Source organism: Nelumbo nucifera, chromosome 1 (genome assembly GCF_055504915.1).
Source record: "Nelumbo nucifera cultivar China Antique chromosome 1, China Antique-T2T, whole genome shotgun sequence".
Taxonomy (NCBI): domain Eukaryota; kingdom Viridiplantae; phylum Streptophyta; class Magnoliopsida; order Proteales; family Nelumbonaceae; genus Nelumbo; species Nelumbo nucifera.
Genome location: NC_142649.1, coordinates 73,116,686 through 73,132,348, shown reverse-complemented (window position 1 = coordinate 73,132,348; position 15,663 = coordinate 73,116,686). Strand labels below are relative to the sequence as shown.

General features: G+C 39.1%; 1 long non-coding RNA gene and 1 pseudogene across 3 annotated transcripts; one reads left to right on the top strand and one right to left on the bottom strand.

Moving 5' to 3' along the window:
- Positions 1–1,170: 1,170 nt before the first annotated feature.
- LOC104604876 (uncharacterized) lies at positions 1,171–6,876 on the bottom strand. Of its 2 annotated transcripts, XR_016076210.1 has the most exons (4): positions 6,257–6,874; positions 5,623–6,156; positions 3,409–3,478; positions 1,171–2,308 (listed from the first exon to the last, which is right to left on the bottom strand). It is a non-coding gene; the product is annotated as an uncharacterized LOC104604876 (long non-coding RNA). The 2 variants fall into 2 exon arrangements; XR_016076208.1 differs by having other exon boundaries at positions 5,623–6,876.
- Positions 6,877–12,797: 5,921 nt separating this feature from the next.
- Positions 12,798–14,824, top strand: LOC104604874 (pectinesterase-like; annotated as a pseudogene). The gene is made up of 2 exons (XR_016081169.1): positions 12,798–13,769; positions 13,992–14,824. The product of XR_016081169.1 is annotated as a pectinesterase-like (transcript).
- The last annotated feature ends 839 nt before the right edge of the window (positions 14,825–15,663 follow it).

Sequence of the window (15,663 nt, the reverse complement as noted above, 5' to 3'; positions counted from 1 at the left end):
TGCACTCTCACCTCTAGGATTGGTGGGCATATAGGTATGGGGAAGGGCTACCCTTATTGTGTAGGCCCACAAAGGAGAGAGAAAGAAATTATGATACATCTATTCAATAAACTTTAAATGCAATAATCCAAGTCAATTTATTCTTTCTCCTCTTCATATTGCTTTTCAATTTAGAAATTTATGTTTTTAAATTAAAAAAAAAATCAAACGTGAGGTTGTTTGGGCTATGTTGGTGAGTAAATGGTTTGAGAAATAAGTACTTATTGTTGTTTGGTAACCCTTTTCCCAAACCACTAATACTTATTGGCCTGAGGATGTTTGGCGAGCTATTTCTCCGTTACGTACTTAATTTTGTAGAAATGACATTTTCAGCTTCTACTTCACAAGTCCATATCAATATTGTTTTTGAATAATATATTATTTATTTCCAAGGAATTTACCACATTACTACTTTGAGACACACATGGGTCCACATGTAATGCACGTGGAATGCCAAGTTGGCCTACCTAGCACAATTACAATCATAACAATAATAATGATGATGATGATAAATTAAAAAATATATATATTAGTATTAAAATAATTATATAATAATAAATAATGAAAAAAACATAAATAAATAAGAAATACTATTACAAAATAATATATAATATGTCCAAAAAGTAATTTTCCAAAAGTACTTTTAAAAAGTACTTCCAAAAAAAGCAATTTCATAAGATACTTTCCCAAAAAGGCAAGTTCATAGAAGTACCTTTTTAAAAAGAACTTCTACGAAATAGCTTTCAAAAAGTACTTTATACAAGGATATAATTGAAACAATTGATTTTTAGTATTTTAAAGCAACTCCAATAAGAAATTTCATAAACCAATACATCCTAAGCTGAACTACTTAAAAAAAAAAACAACTTTCACAAAACTACTCTTATAAAGCACTATTATAAAAGTACTTCCAAATCTTTGTTTTTCATTATAATCACCACATAGTTAATAAAATATGAAGAAAATAATTGAAGCTTTATGTCCAACATAAAGCATCCACTAACTAGCAAAATATATATGAAATTGCATCTCATATATATGTGGATGCCCAGTATACATTGGTTAATTTGGATACATCACTCCCACCAAACGACAGATTATTTGAAGACATAATCATCAGAATTGATAATCTGCTTCAAGATATGTTTTATATAAGAAAAAAATCTGGTTCACAAAGCATAATAATAAATAAAGCAACAAAAGTTCAACATTCTATCTCAATCAAGCAAAATAATGGGTGAAACTATCACTCTCTCTCAGAACGCTTGTACAACTTTCTAATAATCTTCAAATGCATGATCGGGGTCCAAACTGCAATAAATAAATCATTGAAATCACCCTTCAGGAATTGGAGAGTGGCAAACAAGTGCAATGGATTCCCCTCATTCATTCCGAGGATTTCATTAAGCAACTTCATGCACTGTTCCATAGAGACTAGCCCCGGATTTTTCTCATATCTCTGGCAGCCTTGAACAGTAGTTATCTCAAATGCAACATCAATTCTCTTTAAGCTCTTACAAATCTATGCAGCCCCCGTGGTCTTCTTTTTCCTAGAAGAGATGCTACTCTCGCTCATGTCCTAAGGAATGTTCGTACTTGGGTGAGTACTAATTGGCTCTGGTTCTAGACATCTTGCATTGTTTTGTAGGTATCCATATTGGTGTGTGTGTGTGTCACTCATCAAGAAATTCATCATTCAAAAGCATTACCTCCGGTAGTACATCATCATTTGGTGCCCAACTATTGTCACCATGGGCAATCGTGCCATCAAATATGATGTCCAAGTCTACCTCATGGGAAGACCCTTGTGCCTAAATTGTATTGCATCAAGATATGTCTATGACACAAGGACATAATTATGTAAGGTTCTACCTAAAAATAATTTACCTACTTTTTTATTTCATAAAAGTGCCAAAATACAACATGCCTTTAGATAATCTTCTTAGAAATCATCCCCAAGATCCCAACAGTGAACGTTTCGTGTATTGGGTCCCAACCCGAACCGGTATGGGCAAACAATTTATGGAATATTTTCCATTCATTCTTTACCACATCTCAATGATTCATCGTTTTTGGGAATAGTATTTTTTCCCTGTTATCTTGGTGAACTCCTAAATCACGATTGACCATCCTTGTCTATCCATGGTAGTATTGGTCCTATGACCGGCCATGACTTGTTGTAAAGACAAATCGACCCAAACTTTGTGTAGTTCAGGAGTCCACGTACCTTGGGAGCTTCCTCCATTTTTCCTTGACTACTAACCATAACCTACAAATTTTAAATTTGCATATCTCAATCATAAACACAATAATAATGATACTACTAACAATGTTAATAATAATAATAGCAAGAACAATAACAATATTAATAAATAACAATGATAATAATAATAATAATAACAATAATAATGATGATAATATAATAATCATAATAGTCATGATTGTTAATACAGACACTTTATTAATTATTTTATGCGATAAGTAGAAATAAAAAAATCAGAAATTGCATATTATTTCAAAAATAAAAAATATGATAGTCAATGCATTATGCAATAAAAAAATGGAAGAATATCACGAGTATTCGGCTAATGCATACTACTTAATACATTATGCAAGAAAAAAAAAAACTAACGTATCACAAATAATTCAAATTAATATTCCAAAAAATCAAAATAAAATTTGGAATATGCAAAAAAATAACAAAGGAAAATAAGTAATTGCATATTATTGGAGTAATATTCCAGATAATCCAACAAAAAATTCATATTATGCATATAGATCGTTATATTGTGCAACAACACCCAAACAAACATCTAATAATGCATTATTATTGGAATAACATCCCTAAAAAATCCAAAAAAAAATCGCATTATGGTTTTTTTCACTAGACTATGCAATAATAATAAGGGAGAATGACCAATCAGCCCATATCAGAATTTTATAGCCTTATAGTACAGGGGGAATGCATCCTGACCATGAATTGATACCAAATTCATGGGCAGGATGTGGTTTATAGGTGGGAGAGGGCTAATAGTAGGGGGGGGGCTGAAATTCAGAATTCTGCATCGGATGTATCTATACTTTTTATAATAATAATAATAATAATAATAATAATAATAATAATAATAATAATAATAATAATAATAATAATAATAATAATAATAATGCTAAAAAGACCCAAGTATTTCAATTAGGAACATCATACCCCTCGTTGCTGGTGAGTTTTCGACCAATTTGCCGTTAAAAAACCAGATTTGCGCAAAAAATGCCTAGATCTAGTTCATACATTAAAAAGCACCAAAATACAGTCCAAAATCAGAATGTAGATGCAAGAGAAACAAAAAAAAAAAATGAAAACAATTCACATACTGATCGTTCTTTGCTGTTTTCGTAGTCGCCAGCCGCCTCCAATGTTGAACCCACTACTGCAATTTCATCCCTACATGAATGGAGAAGACAAGAGGGTTTTCTCTTTTGTAGGGGCAATAAGAGAATTTCAAATTTTTAGGGACATACTAGTCCCAAAAAGTAGAAATAAGCACTTAAATAAGTAGCCCAAATGTTGTTTATTTTTGGAATAAGCACTTATACCTAACATATTAGTCAAACATGAATGAGTGATTATTTTCCACTTATCTTGTGGTCCACCACTTATTTGTATAAATAATTCTTTTAAGTGAAATCGAACAATACCTTAAACTTATAGCCTGTCCATCACACGGGTCTTGTCTTATTCAAATAGGACCATTTACTAAAATACCTTTATACTTTCATGGATTTATTTAAATTTACTATGTAGTTTTTATTTTATTAAAACACCCCTGTTGTTTGCAACCTTTTAACTAAATGGACCTTTTACTAAGAAGTGCTTGTTTTGACATTTGAAAATACTAACATAATCACCTAAACTGAGTGGAAAATGTTTAAGGACATTGGCCCATAATTCTTTATTTCAAAATTACCCCTAATAATTCTCCTTACAAAAACCAAAATTGACCAAATAAAACTAGATAGAGTGGTTGTCCGTGTCTTATTAAGAACAAAAATGATATTTTCATTTTTTTTTATTGAATTTATTCAAATAAACATTAGGGTCAAAACTGTCATATTCCATTGTCACTTAATGGAAGGTCAATTAAGTAAATCAATTGCAAATTATAGGGGTATTTTAGTAAAATGCAAATTATAGGATAGGTTTTAGTTAGTAGTGGCAATTAGGTGGATTGGGTTGGGGTTGGGCTTCAACCCAATCCATCTAATCTGCCAACCTATTAATGACCCAATTATATAAAATTAAATAGATTGGGTTCAACCCAAACCCGCCTTGACCCAATCCAACCCACCTAACCCATTAATTTTATATTTATGTACTTAAAACTAAAAACTAACTTCATTTTGACAAACAAGTTAGTCATAGCTTGGTGATAATAGACTAACAGTGGTTGTTATTTACACAAGTGGCGAAGGTTCAAATAATCACATTACATACATATTATTTTTACAAGAGAATAAAAAACAATTAATCACTTGAAGCCATTTGACTATGTTTGGGTTTGACCAAACCAAATCGGTCAAACCAACTTTGAACTATCTAATTGGATTTGTCTTCAAGCTAATCACATCAAGAGTAGTTGAACTATTTGGATTTGGATCAGTTTGGATTGACTCAAACTGGTCCATATCGGACTGTGCACAGGTTTGGGACCAAGCCGATCAATCCGAACCAGGTCAAGGCAAGCATGCCAGGCCTATCCAAATTCAGGTAAGGGTCAATTCTAGTTGCATGGACTCAGACCAAGCTGATTGATTTGAACTGGGCAAAGCAAATTGGCTAATTCAATTTTAGTACCCTGAACTTTGGGAGTAGTGTCAAATCAGTACTTAAACTTTCAAATGTGTCACTACATTACCTAAATTTTCAAAAAGTGTCAAGTTGGTTCTTGTCATTAATTGACCGTTAGTTATCTGTTAAAAATGTCAAAACTATCCTTCAAAGGAAGACATTATTCATTATCTTCTACATTGAGATTGAATCAGTTATCTTCAAAGAAAAAGAGAGAAAAAACATGAAATATGATAGAAGGAAACAATAACTAAAAGCAAAGAAATAACTAGACGAGAATGTGTTTCAAATCTAAAGGTAGAAGACAATGACGTCATTAGTTTAGAATCTCAAACACCTCAATGGGTTCAGTCTCAAGATAGAAGACAATGAACAATGCCTTCTTGACATATTCAACAAATGACTGAAGGTCCTTTAAGGCAAGGACCAACTTAACACTTTTTGAAAGTTTAAGTATTGCATTAACATGTTTGAAAATTTGGATACTAAGTACTAACTTAACACTACCCCTAAAAGCTCAAAGTACTAAAGTGGAATTTTCTTAGTAAAGGAAAATTCCTCATTAATACCCTACAGTTCAGGGGTTGTCACAACGAAATTAATGGCATGTGAAATGACATAAATGCCTTTTAGACGTCATCTAATTTTCTTTACAAAACCTTCTTGAAGTTCATGTGAAATCCTAATTGAAGTTCATGTGAACCCACTTGCAGAACGTCATCTAATTTTCTTTACAATACCTTGTTGAAGTTCATGTGAAATCCTAATTGAAGTTCATGTTAACCCACTTGCAGAACTATTTACTGGACCAATATTGATTTATTTGGTGCAGCTCAAACAGTACTGGAGCGAGTACGGCAACACTGTTCAAAGTTCAAACCATTACACGAAGCCGAACAAGTGGTAAGCAGCAAAAACAGGTCCTTCGCCATTAAAACCCGACTTAGAGGGTCTAGTCCGTCTAGATTACCACCGCGAAAGCTAACCACGGAGTAGAACCAGATAACTTTGATAGGAGGATCAACCCTAGCTTGTAGTAGTCGAAAGAAAAGCGAACCAAAACCAGAAACCATAAACATTAGAAATGCCTTTCCGACATTCATCTAAGAACTGATCTACCGACTCTTCTAACATGATTTCATAAAGATGGCAATTGAGCAATACAACAAATGACCTCAAAAGACCTTGTTCTCGTCTTTTTTTTTGATAGGCTTGTTCTCTTCTCTTCCGTTATGACAATTCAATTGACTGGAGAGGTTGTTCTCTTCCACATTCTTGACCAAAAAAGTAAAGACAGAAAAACAGGTAATAAGAAGTACCAAATGACGAGAAAGAAAAGAGAATGCACCACAGGTAAGAAGATCAAGAACTTACAGAGACAATTTTAGTCACTTTGATGGCAATGGAAGAGGAAAGCCCGATCTCCATCTCCGATATCTTGAACGGGATGTTCGTGTGTAGAAATTTAAAACATTTGCGAGTGAATTCGAATTGAAAGAAGGAAGGAAACTGAGAAGTCTTGTCCAGGCTTCACTCGAATAGGCGGAGATTAAGGTTTTAACATCCATTGCCTTTGTTTGCAGGTGAAGCAGCCATGGATTTCTTTCTCTTTAGTCGAGCTCTGCAACTGGCGATTTCCCACCGCTAAAAGATTCCGCGCGTAAACCGCTAGTGTTCTGGTTCGAATGGAGAGAGAGTGGAAGGGAGAGACCCAAATCTGATTGGAATTGAAAAGCACCGGAGGTGCCGAAATTGCTTGATCCGAAAGCAGCTTCTAGGAAGCGCGGACTTTGGTGTTTAGTTAGAGAGTCCACGCTCACACCTCACAGAGGGTAGATGTGTATCCTGTACCGTCCACCGTTAACGTTTAGTACTTAAGTGGTCTCTATCCTGTACTGCCCGATTCTTGCTTGCATTGTCTTTTGCCCTGTTTTCTTCTTTTTATAGCTTTGAGGTCCAGTCTCTTGCCCTGTTTTTTGTTCATTGTCCATTGTCCATTGTCCGCCCCCTCTGCCCTTCATGAGCTTGCAAAGCAAGGGTTTTCTGGCTATTGATTTGGGACTGTTGATTACTGTTGGGATTTTTTGGAATTTGGAATTTTGAAATTTGAAATGTGTTATTAAATGGGTAATTTTGGAATTTTGAAATATTATAAATGGCATGTGACATCATCATCCACCCCAGATTTTCTACTCACTTTTCCTTCTAGGGGTGTCCATAAAAAAACCAAAAAACCGAATCGAAAAAATTGAACCACAAAATGTGGCGGTTTGCTTTCGGTTTGGGATTTTTGAAAAACCAAAGGATCGGTTCGATTTTCGATTAACATCCAAAAAACCGATGGTTAACTGAACCAACCGATATATATATTTTATATATTTTTAATATATGTTACATATTTTCTATCTATTTATAAATATATTATATATATTATATAATTTTAAAATTTTTAAAATATTTTATATATCATTTATTATTTATTATATAATATTATACATATATTTGTATAATGTATATTATAAATATAAAAAGCTGAAAAACCGAAGAACCGAACTGGTCAAAAACCAAAACTGGTGAACCGATGGTACCGATTCAATTTCAGTTTGGAGAATTGGAAAAACCGATACCACCAATTTGATTTACAAAAGAATGCCATGATTCAGTTAACCGAACCGTAAACACCCCTATTTCCTACCCACTCTCTACCCGGTGAATTACAGCCACACATCTCTCAATTCATAATAGAGATGTGTAGCTCCTGAATGCATAATCATGTGCTTATATAAATAACTGTAACGACTAAATTGACAGTTTTGGGAATTCCGATACTACCAAGGATACTAATCAGGAATTTACCATTTCACTAAATCCATGAAAGGGGGTGTTTTAATAAATAATCCATACAAATATGAAGATATATTGGATTAGTGTGGGGTTGGATTGATCAAAGCCTCAACCCTAGTGGTCAAGTCCAACCAAAGTTAAGAGCCCATTTGGAATATTGTGCAAGCTTTATGTAAGAGCATACATGTGGTGCACCATGGCCCTCGAAAGCGTGCCATGGTCAGTAAATGGTTTCTTATTTGCATTTTGCGGTGAGTAACCACAATCAGGCTATGAACTACGGTTTATAATATGTGTTTGGAAACGATACGAATTGAGTGTAAATCTTGGTTCAGAGTAAATTTGTACTCTGGTTCACTTTTGTCTATGTTGGGTAACATTATATTTATGTATTGATAAATGATAGACTAATACATATTTACATTGATAATAAGATGTAAAAGTACATCAATAAAAAAGAAGTAAATTTACATTCAAATGGGCTTTTGATAAAAAAAAAAGTATATGCTTTATTGAAATTTTTGTTTACATCCATTACAGCTAAAAATCTGTTTGGTAAGAAGATAAATTTATTGGTATAAAACTAACTCAATTTTACAATTTATATGCACCATTTTACACTCTACATATTTACATTCACACTTATTTGCATCGTTTCCAAACACAGCCATAACGATATATAAATCCATCTCAATTCTCTCACACACAACTTCCTGGCTTTTCATATGAGGCCAACCTTCAGAAAGCCCTCCCAAATGGGCACCAAGTTGGGTTCATATTTTTGAACCCTAATCGAGACCTCATCCTTAGCCACTAGGGTCCGAACCAGACTAGTGACATTTACTAACAAGTGGCAATCAAACCACTCACTAAGCAAGTAATATGATCTCTCAAGGTGAATTTATTGCAGAACTTTTATAGATTTTGATGTAGATTTTCCAACTGCAAAGAAAAACTTTGTTCATTGGCCAATTAAATGCAATAAAATCAGTGCAAGTTACAGAGGTTCCAATCTTGTTCACGAGTCTAGTGTCCCCAAATCCCATAGTCTTGACCATATTTGTAAAACAGCCTCAACTCACCATCTGCATTTAGTTACTACTTTACTACCACTGCCTTGCTGCAGCATGGACCCCCCAAGTTTGCAATGATCTATTGGTGTACTATGAGTTTACTTTTGCTATGATATTATTCCTAGCAGTGTTAAAACAGAAAATCATGACCTTAGATGTACTACTGTGTGGCCCCATCAAGAAGTTATTTCATCTAATTCAAAGTGGTGCCATAACAACAAATTTATTTATTTTTGTTTTTTTATCGAAGATTAGGAAGGGCCCTGCCAACAGCATCAACAAATACTAGGACAGGCACACTAGGACAAGAGATTGGTAACGAAATTAGCATTTTATACTTCTTTGGGCTCAGGTCCATTCAAATTTTGACAAAAGATCAACGAGAGCCCACCTAAGTTTCAACCCCTATTGTAATGTTTGCATGGAATTGAATATTTACATCCAAATTTAATTTATTAATATTCAGATTTTAATTGAATTTAAATTTTAAATACATTAATAAAAAATAATATTTAATTTTATGTAAATGTAATCAGATAAATTTGAATATTATTGTATCGGTTGACATCAGAATGGATAGGGGTGGATCCATAATAGGATTTGGATCAACCTTAACCAGATCATATTTGGGTTCAAAGTGAATACTGTTTGCAATTAGACATATTCATGGGCCGGGTAGACTGACAGCTTGACCCAGCCCGGCTCTGTCTGTTATTTTTCGGATTTGGACGAGATTTCGGGCCTGTGGGCTTTGGTTTGGCTTTCTCAAATAAGCCCGACCCGATTCTATTATATATAATAAAGAAATACTTGTGATGAGGGCAGATTTGGCCCTCCAGTGAAATTGCGACACGTGGTACCTCGTAACAACTAGGCAAGCACCCAGGCAACAACTTACCAAGTTGGTATCCCCCCCGAGCACCGTTCTGGCTGGCCTGGCGTGACCTGCGCGCGGCTTCCGCGCGGCCTGGCGTGACCTGCGCGCGGCTTCCGCGCGGCCTGGCGCGACCTGCGCGCGACCTGGCCGGATCAGCCTGCCATAGGCGCCGACTTGGCAACCTGGCCCGGACACAGGCGCCGACCTGGCAATCTGGCCCGGACACAGGCGCCGACCTGACAACCTGACTCGGACACAGGCGCCGACCTGGCAACCTAGCCCGGACACAGGCGCCGACCTGGCAATCTGGCCCGGACACAGGCGCCGACCTGACAACCTAACCCGGACACAGGCGCCGACTTGACAACCTGACCCGGACACAGGCGCCGGCCTGGCAACCTGGCCCGGACACCGACCCGCCGACTGACACAGGCGCCGACCTGACAACCTGGCCCGGACACAGGCGCCGGCCTGGCAACCTGGCCCGGACACCGACCCGCCGACTGACATAGGCGCCGACCTGACAACCTGGCCCAGGCGCCGACCTGGCCGCCTGGCACAAGCGCCAGCCTGACAACCTCGAGGAGTTCATCACTGTACCCTGGTTCTGACGGGATATGACGTCTTACCATTTGAAGGCTTTTCACCCACCTAACCCGCGAGGGCACCACTATATAAGGACTCCGACCCCCAAAGCCAGAGGGGAGAAAAAATGATGGTAACCCCCGCTCTCTAGCTCTCTCATTTCTCTCCAAACCCTCTGTAATCAAAATGCTAACTTAGGCATCGGAGAGTCCCCGCCGGGAAAATACCCCCGGGTCCTCTGATTCAGTTCTCGTAGGTCCCTCAGCTCCCGCCGTCTACAAAGGAGAGAAAATCACCTCACGCGGAGGGTAGTCGGGTTGCGCTGCACCAGGGAGCTCCACCATCCTCTGAGTTGCAGACCGCCTAGGAGCAAGTCAAGTGACGAGTTCGCCATCAGGCAGTTCGCCACTAGGGAGTTCACCACCAGGCAGTTCGCCATCAGGCAGTTCGCCACCAGGCAGTTTGCCCCCAAGCAGTTCGCCACCAGGTAGCTCGCCACCAGGCAGTTCGCCACCAGGTAGTTCGCCACCAGGCAGTTCGCCCCTAGGCAGTTCGCCCCCAGGCAGTTCTCCACCAGGTAGCTCGCCACCAGGCAGTTCGCCACCAGGGAGCACTACCAGGCAGTTCGCCACCAGGGAGCACTACCAGGCAGTTCGCCATCAGGCAGTTCGCCACCAGGCAGTTTGCCCCCAGGCAATTCGCCACCAGGCAGTTCGCCACCAAGCAGTTCGCCACCAGGGAGCACTACCAAGCAGTTCGCCATCAGGTAGTTCGCCACCAGGCAGTTTGCCATCAGGCAGTTCGCCACCAGGGAGTTCACCACTAGGCAGTTCGCCACTAGGCAGCTCGCCACCGGGTAGTTCGCCATCAGGCAGTTCGCCACCAAGCAGTTCGCCACCAGGCAGTTCGTCACCAAGTAGTTCTCCCCCAGGGAGTTCGCCACCAAGTAGCTCATCACCAAGGCACGTCACCACCGGGTCAAACAACGAAGTACTTAGCCAAAAAATTTATACATCACAAAAAATGGTACGTGACCAAAAACGGTTACATCAACTTGTGTTATATAAAATAAATATAATATATATATATTATATTTATTTGTTAAATTATTAAATTAATATAATATTAATTTATAAAAATATACTGAAAATAAAATATTTTATGTACAAATCCGACTTCGAACTCAAACTCAGGCCTGCACATTTTCTGTTGGTAAAAGGCAAAACCCGACAGGAGCCCGACCCCGCCAGGTCTGTTTGCAACCTTATTGCAACTTGAATGCTTCAAACTACTCGCTGACCATACAGCCATACCCTGTACTGTACTAAGACCTAAAGCACGGGTAGCACAGAAAATATATATTATTTTATGCCTTTTCTCTTAAGAATCTGTCACTATTTCTCTAGCTTGGGTATATCAATTTTCTTCATTTTTTTCTTCCATCGTTTGAGAGAATCATTTCGTTTCACTACAATTTCAATATAACTACAAGCCAGAATATTCTTTTCTTTTTCCCTTAGGCTATATTTGGTTTGAAGGATAACGTAGGGAAAGGAAAGAAAAGGTAGGGAAACCTTTATAAATCTTGTATTGGTTTTTCTATATTTCTTTTCCTTTTCCTACATTTTCCTTCAAATCAAACGTGGGCTTAGGTTATGTTTGATTTGAAGGAAAAAATTAGGAAAAGGAAGGGAAAGGCAAGGAATTCATACAAGATTTATAAAGGTGTCTTATCTTTTTCTTCCTTTCACTACTTTCTCCTTCAAACCAAATACAGCCTTAAGAGAAGCATGGATGTTTGTTTAATAGCTTAGTTATAATCATGGTTTTTAAAACTAGACCGGACCAGATGGTCGGACTGGAAAAACTGGGAACTGGTTAGGTGACCGTTTCCATTTTTCCCAAAAACCGGATTTCCCCCCAAAACCATTGATTTTGGTCCGCAAACCACTGAATCGGACGATTAACCGTTCGAACGATTTTAACCATTTTTTATTTTTTTATCAAAACAGGCCGAGCATTCAATTCAAACGATAGAACCGTTCGATCTGATAACCGGATCCCTGACCGGTTCCGTCTCCGGGTTGGTTTTAAAAACCATGGTTATAAGCCTGTTATGACCTTGTTCCAGGTCAGCATATATTTTAAGGAATTGATAAATATTCATATAGACATAAAAGGAGCCCTAAATATGAGTTACGGGGTTGCGTGGGCTATCCCGATTTGCTATTAAGCCATAAGGCAAATCCATCCATCAACTTTCAAAGATTGTTATAATGTTATGAGTATTCGAAAAAACAATTTTTTTTTCATATTAATTCTTTTTGTTTGAATTGGATATAAAAGTGGGTCTGACGTTTGGACCATTCAACTTATGACTTACCAACCATCCCGTGATGGGTCTATGCAACTATGTTCTACATAATTTGGACAAATGGTATTTTGGGCCCATCCATAGTTGAAGAATGCTGGGGCCTGCGTCCTCTCCTCCCTATTTAATTAAGAAAGAAGAGGAGCTGATGAACCAGACCAAGAACGCCTAACTATACTTCACTACTTGTCTGATGGCAAAGGACCACCAACCTATCCTCCATACTCCCAGTCCCAAGAGGAAAACCTCTTGTAAGAGCCTCTCCATTGTTGTTTGTCTAGTTACCATACTCGTCTCCTCTACCGTTCTAGCATCTCTCTACCGCCCCTCTCATTACTCTTTCCCTGTCCACACACACTCACGCCTCTCCTTGGTCTCCGACGAAGCAGTGGACGATGGAGCTAAAAGGCCCAGTGATGTGGATATTCTCCAGATGTTCCTGAAAGAATTTGCGTCGGTCACAAGCCATGCCATTGAGGTGGCCCGTAGCGTCTACGCTCGGACCAACGACCCACCACAGCAAGCGGCATTGGCCGATTGCGTAGCGCTGATGGGCGCTGATGGACCTATCCATCGATCGTTTAATGGACTCCACTCCGACTGTACTTACTCGCACCAACCCTTCCATGGCCAATGCTAATGCATGGCTCAGTAGTGCGCTCACCAACCATGTGACCTGCCACGACGGACTCAACGGGTCGGCCCTATCAGCCATGGACGGCATTCTCAAAGATCTGATAGCCAGGGCAAGGACGTCATTGGCCCTGTTGATGGCAATTTCCCCGTCCAAGGTCGATGCGCTCCGACTCTTGAACGGGACGTTTCCATCTTGGGTGAAGAAGAAGGACAGAAAGCTACTCAAGGCTTCTTCTTCCACAGAGATCCAACCCGATGTAGTAGTTGCGAAAGACGGTAGTGGGAACTTCAGGACGGTGCAGGAGGCTGTGGCATCGGCGCCGGACGACGGAAAGAGCCGGTATGTTATTTATGTGAAGAAAGGAACGTACAAGGAAAATGTGGAGATAGGGAAAAGGAAGAAGAACGTGATGCTTGCTGGTGATGGCATGAATTCAACCATCATTACAGGCAGCCTCAACGTTGACGATGGGTTGACCACGTTCAATTCTGCAACTGTTGGTAATAGCACTTCACTTTCTATACATAAATTATGTTATTACTGTACAAATTACAGGAACACTGTATAGCAGACTGCCTCTGCCACTCACGAGCATAAGTGATGGCAGCAGGGATTCACTTGAGCGTCGGCAGATTTGTTTGCACAGTCCATTGGTACATGTACATCATTACTGAAGATTCATATAATGAACATGTAATGTGATCTATATCTTCCAATTGCAGCTGCCGTGGGCGATGGATTCATAGCTCAAGACATCTGTTTCCAAAATACAGCAGGTCCGCAGAAGCATCAGGCGGTGGCGCTGAGAGTTGGAGCAGATCAGTCCGTCATAAACCGTTGCCGCATCGACGCATACCAGAACACCCTCTATGCGCATTCCCTCCGCCAATTCTACAGAGACTGTTACATCACCGGCACTGTTGATTTCATCTTTGGTAATGCAGCCGTGGTGTTCCAGAAGTGCAAACTGATTGCTCGAAAACCCATGACTGCCCAAAAGAACATGGTGACAGCACAGGATCGGATCGACCCCAACCAAAATACAGGAACTTCCATCCAGAATTGCGACATTACAGCAAGCTCTGACCTTGCACCCGTTAAGAGCTCGTTTCCGTCGTATCTGGGTCGTCCATGGAAGGAATACTCCAGTACTGTTGTCATGCAGTCTAACATCGGAGACCACATAGATCCGAAGGGCTGGTCGGAATGGAATGGCGATTTTGCGTTAAAGACGTTGTATTATGGGGAGTACTCAAATCGGGGGCCGGGCGCTGATACAAGCCGGCGAGTGACATGGCCGGGTTATCATGTCATTACGGACTCGGCTCAAGCCAAAAAGTTCACTGTCACAGAGTTGATTCAGGGAGGGGCGTGGTTGAAGTCCACGGGTGTGGCTTACAACGAGGGGCTCTAAAGTCTAAACAAGAAACATAAGAATGGTCGTCATGTTTTTACTGTTTTATGAACATTAGGGCCTGGTTCTGTAATAAGATTTATTAATAAATGGTTTATGGCCCAGGTTAAAAATCCCTCATTTTTAACTTAATCAATGGTTTGAAACATTATTTTCACCTTTTATTTTAATTAAACCAATTCTCCCTCAATTTTTTCTTTTTTTTTTTTTAAGAACCCAAAAGGGGCTACACAGAACGGAGGTAGCGCATCCCCACAAGCAATTACATTTAGAGGCCTAGGAATGGAGCTGAAAGATGCTTTTAGATCAGCCACATTCCTTAATCTGGAATTGATTTGGAGATTTACTTTTATTTTCCCTTCTAAGGGAGCCCATCATTTATTTATGTTCATGGGCTTATATTTATCTTCATGTGTTTTATATCTCAAGCCCATTAGTAATGGAAATCGAAAAGCATGAATCATAAGTGGCCTTACCCAGTCTACCATTGGTCACTTTTTTGATTGGATAATTGGATATAGTCCAAGATCTTACTAGTCAGAAGACAACAGCCACCCAAAAGTTGTCAATGGATCAGATGGTATCTTAAGATTATCTCCTCAGCCTTGTGTATGTGTGTGCGTCTCTGCTTTCTTTGTATTATGCCAACCGGCGAAGAACGAATTTACAAGGTAAGAGAATGTGTTTGTAAACTTACCATTTCAAGTTTTCAACAATGTGTAGTACGCTATCCAAATTTAGACAGCTCCATCAGTTTTCAGCTGTAAGCCCGCTATTGTTGGCCCATAATTGCACAATGAGTGGACTCATATCGGTTTATCTTATCTGGACAGAGCATCCACAACCCTGGAGTATTGGGAAAATACTTAGCTCCTGGTTCTGAAGTATGGGCCCTAAACCTGGTGAATTATGTTCGTACTCCTAACCCTAACCTGAACTTCAACCTGACCCAACCCTAAAGCTTAACCCCTCAACCCTTA